Source organism: Periplaneta americana, chromosome 15, assembly GCF_040183065.1.
Source record: "Periplaneta americana isolate PAMFEO1 chromosome 15, P.americana_PAMFEO1_priV1, whole genome shotgun sequence".
NCBI lineage: Eukaryota > Metazoa > Arthropoda > Insecta > Blattodea > Blattidae > Periplaneta > Periplaneta americana.
Window position 1 is genome coordinate 54,931,808 of NC_091131.1, and position 14,945 is coordinate 54,946,752.

Sequence of the window (14,945 nt, forward strand, 5' to 3'; positions counted from 1 at the left end):
AGGGATAAGTGCATTAAATGGAACATATAAAAAGAAGAACCTATCATAGGTAAGGTTCTTACATTTGTTGGCAAAATGCATACTTTCAGATCAACAATATTTAGATATGTGGATGTAACTACTGTATATATTATTCAACTTAATAGAAATAATAGAAAAACAGATAAGACTGTGGCACTCTTATTTTAACAAAGCCCTTAAATGAAAGCCAAATCATAAACCCATTGGAAACCAAGTTATTAGAAGACCTTGGGTTAGATGAGAGGACTAAAATTCTCTTGAATTTGGGACCAGATGTATAAGACTAAACTCATCAAATGGATGATAATGGTAATGAAAAAGAAGTTTATACTTAATTTAATAGTCTAGAATTTTGCTGTGTAGCCTATTTATTCTAATGGCCAAAATATTTATATAATCTCAAATGTAACAGATGAAACTTCTACCTATAACAAAATTTTAACTAATAATACTGTATGTTATTCCCTGAAAAACAAAAATATCACTTACACAATTTTCCTTACTTATATGTTAATTATTTTCATTTTTCTTAAAAACTACATGCTCAAATACACACTGCAGCAATAATTTTGGATTCTATATTGAAACTTATGTAACCCTTTTCTCGTCAAAAGATAATTTAATTTCCCCCACAAGGAGCAACAGATCAGAGGGACAGTATGGAGTTTCACGTCTGTTATGTTTCGTTTATATCTTAATAGTATTTAAGTTCATTATATTTAATCTACTGTAAACTCGGATAGTCGTATGAAACTAATACCTATGGCTAAATTTATTATAAAGGAATACTTTAAATCGAATTAACTTCCTGTACCATATTGTGTACATTTACCATATCTTTGGTTACCTTATAAAACAGAGGCTGAATCTTTTGTTCTGTACAATTATATTTTATATATCAGCTCAACACCGAACAGAGACCAAATTCGTATTAGACTTTAAATTCCTTTCAGAGTAAAAGATAGCCTCAAACAACAGAAGTGCATTTTGACAAATTTGAGATAATTTGTCACATATAAATAAATAGGCCTACCATGAATCATTATGCATACTAGAATAAAATTAAAACATAAACGTTCGTTTGAATGTTGAAAAATTACTGTATACCTCTCGTGTTGTTCAGATACAATAATCTCGGTCAGTACTTAATCAATTCGAGTGATAGTTACACAGACATTGTTGTGTTATTAAACACTTTCAAGTTAGAATTCAAACATAATTAAGGTTCGACTTATTATACAAATAAGCAAACAATTTGGAATAGTACTGGTATATGTTTAAAAAGAAATGACAAGTTAGATTGAATTTGTCGTCCAGAAACAATATAAATGTCTTGTCTCGATTCTACAATGTGTTTTGTGGGACAAGCCGTAGTGTGATAGTGTCTGAATGAGCTTAAGTCTAGTAACTGTGATACCGAAAATGTTATCCTTGCAGCATTTTAACACAAAGGTTCATAGGTGCAGCATATAGCTAGTCATCGAGGAGGTCCTATGAAATCCTAACACGATTCTGTCAATATGATTGACAGTTAATAACAATTATTTTAATTGTACATTTTGTGCTATTCTTGGTGCAGAATCCATTTTTCTCATTATACATTGTCCTACATATTTCTAAAAATTTTATATGGAATAATTTCAACATTATAAAAATATTTATCATGTAAGTAATAATGAATCTAGTTCGTTACTACATATACTTAGTAGATTTACACCATAAATTAAGTGAAAATAATAAGAATGGTTCTCAATACATAAACGAAAGCTTATGAAAGTGAATTGCTATTCAAAATTATTTTTGATATGTCCATATTTGTGATATTTATTTTAATATGATTTCATTGAATTTCTGCAAATAAAAAATACTGCAACAAAACGAGTTCATATTTTAAAAATGAACGCATATGTGTATGTTTAATGATGAATAACAAATTAAATGTGGATAACTTTTTACAGTCCGTCGGGTCCATTTTGTAATTACACCATAAAGACGTTTCTATCAGTCTGATTATTGTAAGAAAGAGGATAATGACGATCTTTATATTAAAACAAATGAAAGCACCTTTATCCAAATTGTGCAAATGATGAAACTTCTAGTGTAAATATATGAATTATATGAAAACTGCTGTAGATATACCGGTACTAACATTATGGTTACATAATATGCATTTCTTGTGTGCCTTCTGCTCCCATTGTAAGACAACGCAACTAAAGGAGGTGGAAGAAATTAAGCCTTTTGTACCACCTTGAGTACAATTAAAGTCCCTAATCTTTATTATTAAGTCTCCTTTATAAGTTTATATTGTGTGTTAAAAGTACGTAATGTACCTTAGATTCAAAAGTTTTAGACAAAGTATATTGTATCCTGTGTAAATAGAATGCATTTTTACACTCATGAACTGGACACAGTTGATGATATGTATTACTTACTTATCTTACTTTATTATTTTCCATTTCTGATACAATAATGTAGCATATTTGTTTTCTTTTCCATTCTGCTAATAGTGTGGAGACACATGATATTTAAAAAAAAAGTTTTATTAGTGAAACATCAATGACTTGTAGGTATGAGAACATGTATTACTACTACTACACCTCGACTCTATAACTCATGAAAGGCCTTGGTCCCGTGTACAATTCCAGCCAACCTTCTCTATTCTCTGCTTTGGTTCCCCAATTAGATAAAAATATAATCATTTTGATATGAATAACATGCTATTTGTTACAGTAATTATAGTGAATGTAATTATCAAATCCTCCTGAATGTTGCTATAATTTGTTCCAATATGTCTTAATTACTGTATATACAGTTAGAGATATTATGCCTAATCTGTTGCTATATTTATTAATAGTATCATTGTGTAGAGATCTAATAACAGTAAGTTATACCTTTTAATCTCTTTGAGTTGTCGATTTATAGTCGCTAATAATTAAATTCGAAATGTTCAGTGCACTTTGAATGTCATAGCAGCATTGTCAATCTTGCACTTTAGTTTCTATTTGTGCTAGGCATAGAAGAAGATAGAATGATTTCCTTGAGTGGGCAGGGAACAATAGGATGGTAAAATAAGCTAATTCACAAATACGTAGACATACTCTTATCATGAGTGCCCGCACACAAAACAAATACCGGTAGGTATACATAGGTTCCGGACAATTGGCCACAGAAAATTGGTAATAAGGACAATTCGCCACAGATAGATAATTCGCCACAAATAGACAATTTGCCACAAATAGACAATTTGCCACAGATAGACAATTTGTCACACTGAGGTACAAAGATAAATCCATGACTTCCAGAAGCTCTATAATATGCGAATGGATACAGAGATTAATAATCGTAAATTCTACTAAGTATTGCTATGTACATGTAAATTTGGCTTCAAAAATGTCCTGCTAGGTTGTGGCCTACAGCTCTCAAGTACCGGATGACGGTGCCTTCTGCCTTGTACCCCGGGTATTCTTCAATTTCTCTATGCATCTGTCCACTTCTTCCACTTCCAACTGCAGTTGCTCCAGCACGTGATACAAGGAAGGATGCGCTTTATATATTAATTTGTCAGAGCCTCTTTCTGATTTTGTGAAGCGAATTTCTTCCACTATAGTTCCGAATTAGTTTACAGCTTCTGGATTTGTCTTGTGTTACCATAGAAATATATTCTAAATTGTTGAGAATTTGAGTATTGCCTTGAATTTTAATGTGTGGCTAATTGTCTTTGATACGAATTTCAATTATGTGGCGAATTGTCTTTGATACCAATCTCAATTATGTGGCGAGTTGCCTCTGTGGCCAATTTTCTGTGGCAAGTTGTCCCCAACCCGGTACCATATAAGTTACATACTTAATGAAAAAATAAGCATTCATTATGCCCTCTGAAAGCTATACCTTGCTTAACTAAATACAGCAAAGTGTCAATTATATCAAATAAACATTGTCAATTTTATTTCTGTTAACAAGATATTAAGATCCTTGTGTGAACTAGTGAGGCACACCATCACTGATTCTGTAAGATGCTTCATAATTGTCCACTTCGCCATTTGTTATCACTTGTATGGTCCTAGTTGTAGGTTGAATGTCTTCACCCGCAATAATAGGATATGCACTAATACTTACACTATTATCCGTAATATTAGCAAGTTTTTCATTATTACTAATACTGGTATATTTACTTCCAATTTGGATTTTCTAAAAAGAAACGGATATCTCGCGAACTCATTGTCACATGAAGTGAACTGAATGAACTTTCTCTAGAAAATGTTCCAGAATTGACCCAATTCTTTCTTTCTTTCTTTCTTTCTTTCTTTCTTTCTTTCTTATCCATACTATAAAAAGATAAATCGCATAATGAATATTTATATTTAGAAACATTTTTACGTACCGGTAAACATTAATTTGTATATTAATTTACAAATAAACCTATTGTAACTCTTCAGAATTATGCCTTTGTCACTTTGACCTGAAGGAGCATTTTCCCGTAATGCCCCCTCCCCAATATCTTCGCCTATTGTGCTAGGGATAATATATCACCCCTCTTTTGTAAAAAGGAGACGACCAACAAATCATTAGTTTTACAGTACCGGAACCAGCAAAAAATTACGGTATCTTAGTCGAACTTCTCTCTTCATTGCAGATGAACCATCTGAGCTATCAAACTTACATAATACAAAATAACGATTTTTCTTAGTTGTAACAATGACTTCTTTCAAATTTTAAAGTTTATTAATAGTTTTTAGCATATCTAATTTTTTTAGAAAAATCACTTGGACACTTTTTACATAACAGGGGCGATATATTCTCTATTTTATCAGTTACTGATTGCAGTCCTTCCTAAGGCTGAAATTGTATGTTCCGATCATATTTTTACCTATAGGAAGAGTCTAGTGCTCAATTTGATAGGAGGCTGAATGGACCTCAAAGTCGTTCTGAAAGTTTGGCAATGAGAAGAATCTCACCAACACCAGGGATTGAATCCTGAACCTTCCAACCCGTAGCTAGTTGCTCTGCCAACTGAGTTTCTTGCCCGCCAATATAATAAGTAGAATATAATATTTCCGGTATTTAGTATGGTGTGAAATTTACTGAATATTGTCTATTGTTAGGTTGTGCGATTTCTGTTTTCAGACCTTTCCCTGAGCATGGCTTCGATAGTTACAGCATTTTAATAACCTTTTTGTAAACCTCATCAAGTACTAATTCGTATTTAAATGTTATTACGAACTAATACAACAGATTGTTCCCTTCAAATAAGTTTTCCTATAAAATATAACCCGATGTTAGTAAATAAGCACTTTTCTCAATGTATCGAATTTGCTCGTTTTTTCTCTTTTAGTAAAAAGTACAAGTTGGTACGGTACTGGTATTATAGAGATATCGCCTAATCTAAATTTCTGATCCTAGATACTACAAAAGTTCTACGTAGGCCTAGACTATTTAACGATTTTGGTACAGGGCAGGTCACTGATTAAGGATTTACGTGAGTAACGCAGATTTTTTATATAATCTAACCAATTGACATTCAGTGCATTCTGTCCACATGATAGCTGGTTTTTAGTAACTGTTTTCGTGAAAGTTTTGGTAACAAACTGCTGCGGAATAACTTGGATACCTTCTATTACACATTGCTTATCAAGTCAGGTGTGTCCAGTTTATGATTAAGTTCCAATTAAAGTTGGTACCTCACTGCACTGCTCGAAATGGAAATTTATGTACTCAGGCACTTACTTTTATAAAGGTCATATTGGGTCATATCGTCCAAAACAAACCATGGATATACTAGTAAAATAAATGAAAACACAAAATTTTGTACTATATTAAATTCAGAAATTAAAACAAGTATATTTATAACAATATAAGAAACTGCTTCATGGTCCATTTCGAGTGCTGTCCACTATACAAGTTTAATAATTGTGGTTTCATTTGCTATTTGTACCAAGAACTGGTTAGTGACTGAGAGATGATTGTGAAGTGTTAAATTATAACCAGAGACTGCAGAAACTTTAATCTATTATTATGTTTTACCATTCAATAGTAGATAGTGAATTTTTATTTGTGACATGCGAATTTTTCTATGTAAAGTAGTTTTTAATTAGTCTATTTGGTAAATTGGGTGGGCTTTTAATAACCATGCTTTATTTACTGACAATTGTGTTAATGTTCCTAAAAGGTTTTATTATTTCTTTTCCAACTGATCTGAGTTGGTAATTGTACTTATATCTCATAATCGTTGCTTTGTTAGATTTTATGGACAAAATGATATTCAGACTCTTTTAATGATGTTCAGTTGTTATTCATAACTTTCCGTAAGTGTGTTGATGACTTGCATTTTACTGAATGTCATTTGCTGAAATAATGTGATTATGTAATGAAAAATACGATGAGAATTGTATTAAAGTAGTACACGAATTAATTTAAGTAATGTAAAATATGAAGTCAAGTCTCATTTTTTTGATTCCAACTATTTATTTCCTTTTTCCTAAATAAGTGATGCACAACGTATGTCTCCTATCATTTTGTTCCTTGTGGCCAAATAGATGGAATGTCATGTGACTCTCTTGTGAGACTATTAAGAAGATATAAAGAATCGACTTATCAAAGAAATTATCGGCAGCACAATTTAGATGCGAAAAATCAGTGGAAAAAATAATTATCAGATGAACAATAATTTCACTGTACAACATGAAAGTTGCCCCAACTCAAAATAATGTGATTTTTAAGTTTTCATTTCCACTCAATGCGAAAATGGATTTCTTTCTTCCTTTATTTCTTCTTTTGTTTCATCTCTGAGGCTTTTGTTATACACTAGAATCTCTCGTTTTGGTAACCATTCTAACAGGAAGCATCTGGTGCTCTCTGGTGCTATCAAAAACATATCTAAATGTTTTAAATGCTCTTTCTTATTTTTCCTGTTACTACAATATCATCCAGAAAATTTATAACTCTTTTAGCACATTGTAACACCTTTTCTACGGTTCTTTAAAATAACGCGCAAGCAGGTTTTATACCAGACGGAAGTCTGTTGGGAATAAAAATAACTTAATAAGTACTCCAATCTAAAAATATTTTGCTGTGCTCCGTCAATTCCAATTCATTACAAGCTTGATGAAGATCAAATTTAGTGAAATGTTTGCCTCCTTGCAAGGCAGAAAATAATTCAACCTCTGAACTGAAGCTGAAAATATATACCTACTGGTATTTATCATAATTGTTTCTCATATTACCATTACCATAAAGTCCACACCTGTGGAGTAATGGTTAGTGCATCTGGCCGCGAAACCAGGTGCCCGGGTTCAATTCCCAGACGGGGCAAGTTATCTGGTTGAGGGTTTTTTTCTGGGGTTTTCCCTCAACCCAATATGAGCAAATGCTGGATAACTTTCGGTGTTGGACCCCAGACTCATTTCACCAGCATTATCACCTTCATCTCATTCAGATGCTAAATAACCTAAGATGTTGATAAAGTGTCGTAAAATAACCAACTAAAATAAAATAAAAAATTTACCAATAAATTTAACCTTTGTTACTGCTACAGCCATCGCATCATGAAATGTAAATTTTATATAGTATTTGTTGTCATTTAGATAGTCTGCTATGGCAGAAAGAATTTTGAAAAATTACTATTAGTTTATAATTGACGCACAATCTCAAACTTCCATGCGGTTTTATAATGGACATTAAAGGCATTACCCATTCAGAATTGTCCTCCTGTAATCTGTCTATAATTCTATCTTGATCTTCTCCTTAAAAATGCAAATGGAACAGCTCTTGGCTTCATAAATATAGGTTTAACCTCGCCATTAACTTTAAGAAATACTTTCTCATAATGATATTTCCTTAATTTATCCTTAAATAAATTATCATGACCACTGATGAACTATTAAGATATTTAAATTAAATAAAATAACGACTTCATTGTATTGTTAAATTATGTTGTTATTGTACTGGTACCGGACTAGTTTCGATGTTATTTCCATCATCTTCTGAATCCTACTTTCATACTTTTTAATTAATTTGTCTATTTCGTCATCAGTATCTATTACCTTAGTATTAATAATATCTATTTCGTTATTATTGAAAATATTGAAATAATTGGTATGACCATATAACAAGAATGCCCAACGACAGGATACCTTTCAGAACATGGTGTTATAGACCTACACGAAGAAGACGAGTGGGAAGACCAAAGAGACGTTGGAGAGACCAGTTTGATGGATAAAATTCTGGAGGCGGAACAGGCCATCGGCCTAAACCTTGAAGTTATTGATGATGAAGATGATGATGATGATGATGATGATGAAAATATTGAACTCTGACATCAAATCTCTTCTTAAAAATGATCCAGTGTCAACATCAACTAAATTAGAACTAATCTGCCGTATATGTATAAATTCCATTGCAAGAGATGTTTACATGAACATCACCAATAGGCACTATAACACTGTTATCGTATAACCTCAATATGCATTAGTTAATCTTAGTTTACAATTTCGGAAATACCTATCACATAAAAATTTCGGAATAACCGAAACATCAGCTCCTAAATTAACTTGCACTCGTATCGGTTTTTGATTTATCATTACCGGGTACCCAAATCTTCCAAGGGTTTATGGAACTACTACCGTATTTGGTATAAAATGTTTATTTATAAAAGTGAGAGAAGCATTATTATCCTTCTCAACATAGTTTTGATTGTACACTGTACAAATCCTTGCAAGATGACCAATGTTCTTACAATCCCTACACCTATAATTTATAAACTTACAAGTATTTAACAATTGCACAAATAAACCTTAGAACTTGCATTGCAAGTTTCTACTATTCAAATATCAGAAGGTTGCGTAACCCTTGTTTTTGAAAACTGCATTCCTCTAATGCTTTCCTTCAGTCCAACTGTATTATCTTTTGAAAATTTGATGATCGCATTATATTAGTAACCTTTCATTTTCCACCTCCCCATAATGAGTCCAGCTGTCTCTTATCATTAGGGTTAATGTCCACTGAGAATGTAATAGCAGAAATCAGTATACTGATAGTATCTTTCATTAAATCTACTTCTAGATGTTCTCTAAGAGAGACAGTATGTTTCCTCTTCACACATTGGATCCAATATTTGTCCTTTAAGTAACCCACAAATAAATTTATATTTAAGTTTCTCCTCAAGTTATTGTCAAAATCTGCAATCAATGGCATTATTTTTTATTCTTGCTAACCTCTGTCTGATACCGTACTTTCGTGTTCTTGTTGCAGAAGAGAATAAAATTCTATCCTTTCTGTAAACACAGATATTCTTTTTGAAAGCTATCTTTCAAAATATCACATAATTCATTATATATTTTAGTACCGATACTTGGTAATACTGGATCACATAAACATTTAGTAAGTATTTTTTTTTTTAGATTCCTCACCTATTAGGGTCAACAACACCGCTACTTTACGGTCCTCTTCTATATAATTTGCAATGAAGCGCCAATCCAATTTCTCTTGGTAAGTAGTCCAGTTATTTCCAGCAGGATATTCAGAAAATGTTCTGATATTATTTGAAGAAATGTTCAATATTGTAGCAATCTGCTTCTGATCAACTTCGTTATTATTTCGTACTTCATTTCTTGCTTCTTCCATTATGTACACATTTTTTTAATCCTTGCCACCAGATTTGTTGTCTTGGAGAACAAATTCAATACCTACGGTAATTTATTTTAAACGAAACCATGACAACCACAACAATGTATTACAATTAACGAAATTCGTAACAGTTATTGTAGTGATATAAAGGGACCTACGTCTCATCTCAGATGGGGAATATCTTCGTGACTAGGATATCTCTTCATTAACTCCTCTAAATCACATACACTCGAAACATTTGTCCTTCAATACCACTGGCTTATGCTGTGAATATGCATCAGAACATGGATATTTTCCTGAAAACTGTAAACTATTTGTACTTGCAGTAAATAATAAATATGTGGAGACTTGAAATCATTGGATATCTTACTGGAATGCAATCGTGATAAGGTACACTAAGTTTTATTTTTTATTTTTTTTTTTATGTTAGTGAGACAGTAGGTATAAGAATCTACAAAATCAAAGAGTGGTCTTTGAGAAAAATTTTAGTGCCAGGAGAAAAAAGTGTGAAGCACCATTGACTTGGAGATTCTAATAAAACTTTCCTATCTCCATTACATATCAAGTTAGGCTTAATAAAAAGCTTTGTTAAAATAATGAACGAAAATAAAAATAAAATTCAATATTTAAAATACAAGTTTCCAAGATTTATTGAAGGAAAATTAAGAGGGATTTTAATTTGTCCTCAAATCCACAGAGTCATGGTGAACTCTTCCTTCGAGAAATACTTCTCTGAAACAGAAAATGACTTGCGTTCAAAGATACGTGCTTAAATTTCTTTGGTAATTTTAGAGCATATAACTATATCAAGCTGGTGGAAGATTTGTTAAAGACATTTGAGCTAATTGCCTGTCTCTAAACATCCATTTTTGCACTCCCATCTGTAATTATTTCTTTGCACCAAGCCTTGGAGAGGTGAGCTTCAAGCACAGGAAGATATTCCATCAGGTGGTATACTTGAAGATAGCTAACCAGGACGCTTGCTGACTTTTGTTGGTTTCTTGTTAGAGAGAGTTCTGAGTCCAGCTACAAACGAAAGTCTTCGGGAAAATTATTTTAAAATAATTGTAAATACAATACCTAATCTTTTTTTTTTTTTAATTATACGCATATAACATAAATATTAATTTTAGTGATTGAAACTCTATAGCATCATTGTGTTCTGCACTTCTTTTTCAATGAAAATGATCCATTTGGAATACCTACTTGGTATCGATCAATTTTATTTGCGGAAGTGAAAATATATTTTAAAAATTGTATTTTTTTAGAGAAATATGCAACCTGGTTTCTCCGAAAAATGGTAAGTGTTTTGAATTTGAAGTTCGGATTTAAGCAGTGCTGTCATGGAGCCATATGGGGTCATACATTGCATGGGAATCTACAATTTTATTAATTAATCATATGGCGAAAAGAACATTTTGTCTGTATGGAGCCATATGGCATATGGTGCCTAAGTTTTGTACACGGAGATATGTACAAATCTTAGATAGTCTCTTGCTGTTCTTAATGTATTTTGTTTGATGTTCATAAACAAAAATTGTCCATCTCTGCAGCACTGGAATCCAGAATTATATAAAATAATGGTTGAAAAACAAAAAGTGTTGCAAATACATACTCCAAGATTCCGAGACAAGTGTGCATCTATGTTGGGGCTCTATGGTGTATTCTTTAAATCAAACTTGTTGTACAATTAAACAGTAAAGCAAAACAATTTCTCTACTTCTTCTTTATTATTAAAAACATCATTAAATGACAGTCGGAGAGATAGAGAGAGGAGATTAAAATATATTTCAAAGGAGAAAACAAGGGATGGGGAGTATGGCCAAGAGAAAAATTACCATGACAACACTGGATTTAAGACACGTAAATTGGTAAGAACCATCAACTTTCATTTCGGGGCAGGATGAAAAAAACAATATTTTTAAGTACTACCATTAAATCATAGACCCCATGGTGTAAACATTGTCAGACTGTTATCCAAGCCAGTGCCCCTATTACCTGGTGCATGAGAAATTAATTAATTTATTTTTTAAGTAAAATTCTGTAGCATTTGAGTTAGGAGTATAGCATGCATATAAATTATATTATGTTAAAAGAAGGTTACCAGTAGGACTAGTGAATTTTAATGATGTCATTTCAAGACCTTCTTTTTTCCATTCCACTCTCCTCACCCCACAATAAAAGAAAGACCATATTAAAGATTGTGCTCAAGTGTACCAATTTTAATTTATCCAATTTTTAATGTATTTACTTATTTTGCTTCCCAACCTTCCCAATAGTGACAGAAGGACGCGTGTTATCGTTGCAGTTAAGGCGCACTACAAACCTTAAGGTCGCAGGTTCGATTCCTGAATGGGTCATGAATTTTTCCCATTGATACAGTATTTCTGGCCGCACTATGGTCCCGGAGTTCACTCATACTCTAATGACTATTATGGTGTTTCGTTGGGAGCAAAGAAGGTCAGCACATAGAACTGACATTCTTATTGCTACTCATTACTGATTGTCTCATGAAGTGCGAAGCCTTAACATCCCTCCGCCCCAAGAGCCTTTCGGGGTCTGTAATATGACAGCTTTGCTTTGCCTTGTGTCGGGCTATTTTCATTTATTTATAATGACGAATTAACAGTGAATAAAATGTAATGTTCGTTTTTATAAAAAAAATAAATAATGTTAATGTTTTTAGTACCTACATTTATTTTGAAGGCTTTTTTTTTTTTTTTTTTAATTTTAAGATATAAGCACAGTCTATTATATACAGTCGCGAAGCTCAATATGTATTAAAAATGCAAACATGGGTAGTTGCCCACCACTAGGATCGCTAATATCGCCTCATGATCGCAGATCTCTCTCCTAGTAGACGACAAAATATGTTACACTTTCGTTGTGTTCTTTTGGAAAAATTAATACCTTCCTTCCATTATTGAAATATTATTATTTTAATGAAGTATATTAAATTCCACCATAAACTCGAAGATACCTGCAAGAAATAGGTTAATATTATTTTTGTTTGTGCAAAACGAACTGAAATTTACTATAATCGCTTCAATCATTCTAGATTATAGCGATAATTAACTATGAAACCAATAAATATTAATTTGCATTTCCCTTTACAACAATAATAATGGAAATATGAATTAATGGAGTAACTTACGTATACTGGTACTTGTAGTGTAGGCTTATGTAGTTAACAAAGTGAGATGAGGTTAAGCAATAATAATCACACCAGAATTGGAAATAAAACGTGTTCAATAAATTTTATTGCAACAGACTTTTTCTACGTCTCTAGTAAAGTAACAAATAAAAATAACAACAAAATTAACAGCTATAATTAAAAACATATCCTTTGAAAAAAAAAAAAAAAAAGTAGGCCTAAGCAATAATAATCCCATCAGAATTGAAAATAAAACGTGATCAATAAATTTCATTAAAACAAACTTAATTTTTCTACGTCTCTAGTAAAATATTATTATTCCAATTATTGTATTTTAGCCATTAACATTTTCATTACAACCAATAACGAACATTTCACAAGCATCAATGTGAAATGCGCAACGAGCTAGGACTCGATGGAAATACGACACAGTCCAAAGTCGACCGTGGACAGTCTATTGTTTCTAGTTGCTAACCGCTTGGAGCGCTTTATCACGAGATTTGCAAAAAATCATCTCAAGCTTCGCGACTGTATATAGTAGACTGTGATATAATTAAATGGCAAAAGAAATTGGTACTGGTCCTGGTAGTAAGCTTACCCTTTCAATCATGTATACAGAGTGAACCGTAAGTAATGTAATTATTTCAAGGAGTTATTCTTTGAGATATTTCAAACAAAAAAAGTTTAATATAATTTTGCTCGTTTTTGCTTCCTTTTCGAGATAATAGTTTTATATGAAACATTTTATAGCGTGTTTCGGGAAAGCCATTGATTTAATTCCCAATATCCCAATGTGCTCAATAAATTTAGGAAAGCAGTGTAGCTATTATAATAAATTATTTAACAATTTTAATTTTGTCCTTTAAGGGGTCACTCCACTAAAAATGACAACTTTTTCCTAATCTTTTCTTTCAAACTACATTTTGAGAGCATGTTTGCTATGTAAAGGACTATCAAAAACCAAATTTTGAACTCCCAAATGTTTTTGGCTTTTTATTTTTTATTTTTGCATTCTTTGTAGGAACATTTTCAAACCCAATTTTTTAGTAGAAGAGCTCAATTTTGAAGCTTGTTTTTTTTTCCCGGTAACATCCACAAGTCACAGAGAAACATTTCAATGCATTCATTTTCTGAAATATCTCGTTTATTCACTTTGAAAATTTTTTTGAAATTTTAAAATGTTTTCCTATAATCCATGAAAAAAATATATTAATAAAATAAACTAGCAGTATTCTCAAAAATAAATGCATAGAGGCATGCAGCTACCTCATAAATACTTGCAGTAAAAATTTCATCCAGATTGATTAATATTTGACATAAAAAAGTTAGTGCTGAATCTAAGGAAAAATGGATTTGAAAGTAAAATGAAAATTTATGTTAATTAAAATTCTCCTCAACTACCTTCATCTAGTAATTTCAGGGAGCCAACTTTGTAACGAAAAGTTACTAGATTTGTAATCAGAAATTAGTAAAAAGAATTCTTTGATGAAAAAAATAATTTTGACAGCTCTTTAAATACCACGCCCTCTAACAGCCTTAATTAAAAGAAAATAAACATATATTTTGTAATCAGAATTGAACTAAATTCATTTGGGATATGAAAATATACATTCTGAAGAAGTGAAACAGCTAATACATTTTTTTGGAAAATTTTCATGATTTTCATCGGATTCTTACATGTGCAGAAATTTGATCCGGACAAATGTAACTTTTCGTTCTGCAAAGAAATTTTACAATGTATAGGCCTACTTGTTTTTTTTTTTTAAGATGAGACATGGCAGTTAAGCGGCCGAGCTTGGAACTGCAGTCCTATGTTGCCAACCTAGATCATATATGTAACAGATATGTCGGGGTTATAGGGTTTGAGGTTAACAACTTTTGTCAGGTTTACTACGCTGCCATCTAGTTGGTACATAAGGAGTCACGTCATAATACCCATTTGAATTGCATTAGCGACTGTGCTGCCATCTCGTGTTCGTTTACGGCGGACGGGTGGCGATCCTGGCGGTTGTTCTCTTCAAAGTGCTGCTGATTTTAACGTAGCAAGGAGTTATCTGTTACATATATGATCTAGGGTTGCCAATATGGACTACCACGCTGCCAGCTAATGGAAGCTAGCAAATTGACTTGAGATAGCTGACGTTAAAAC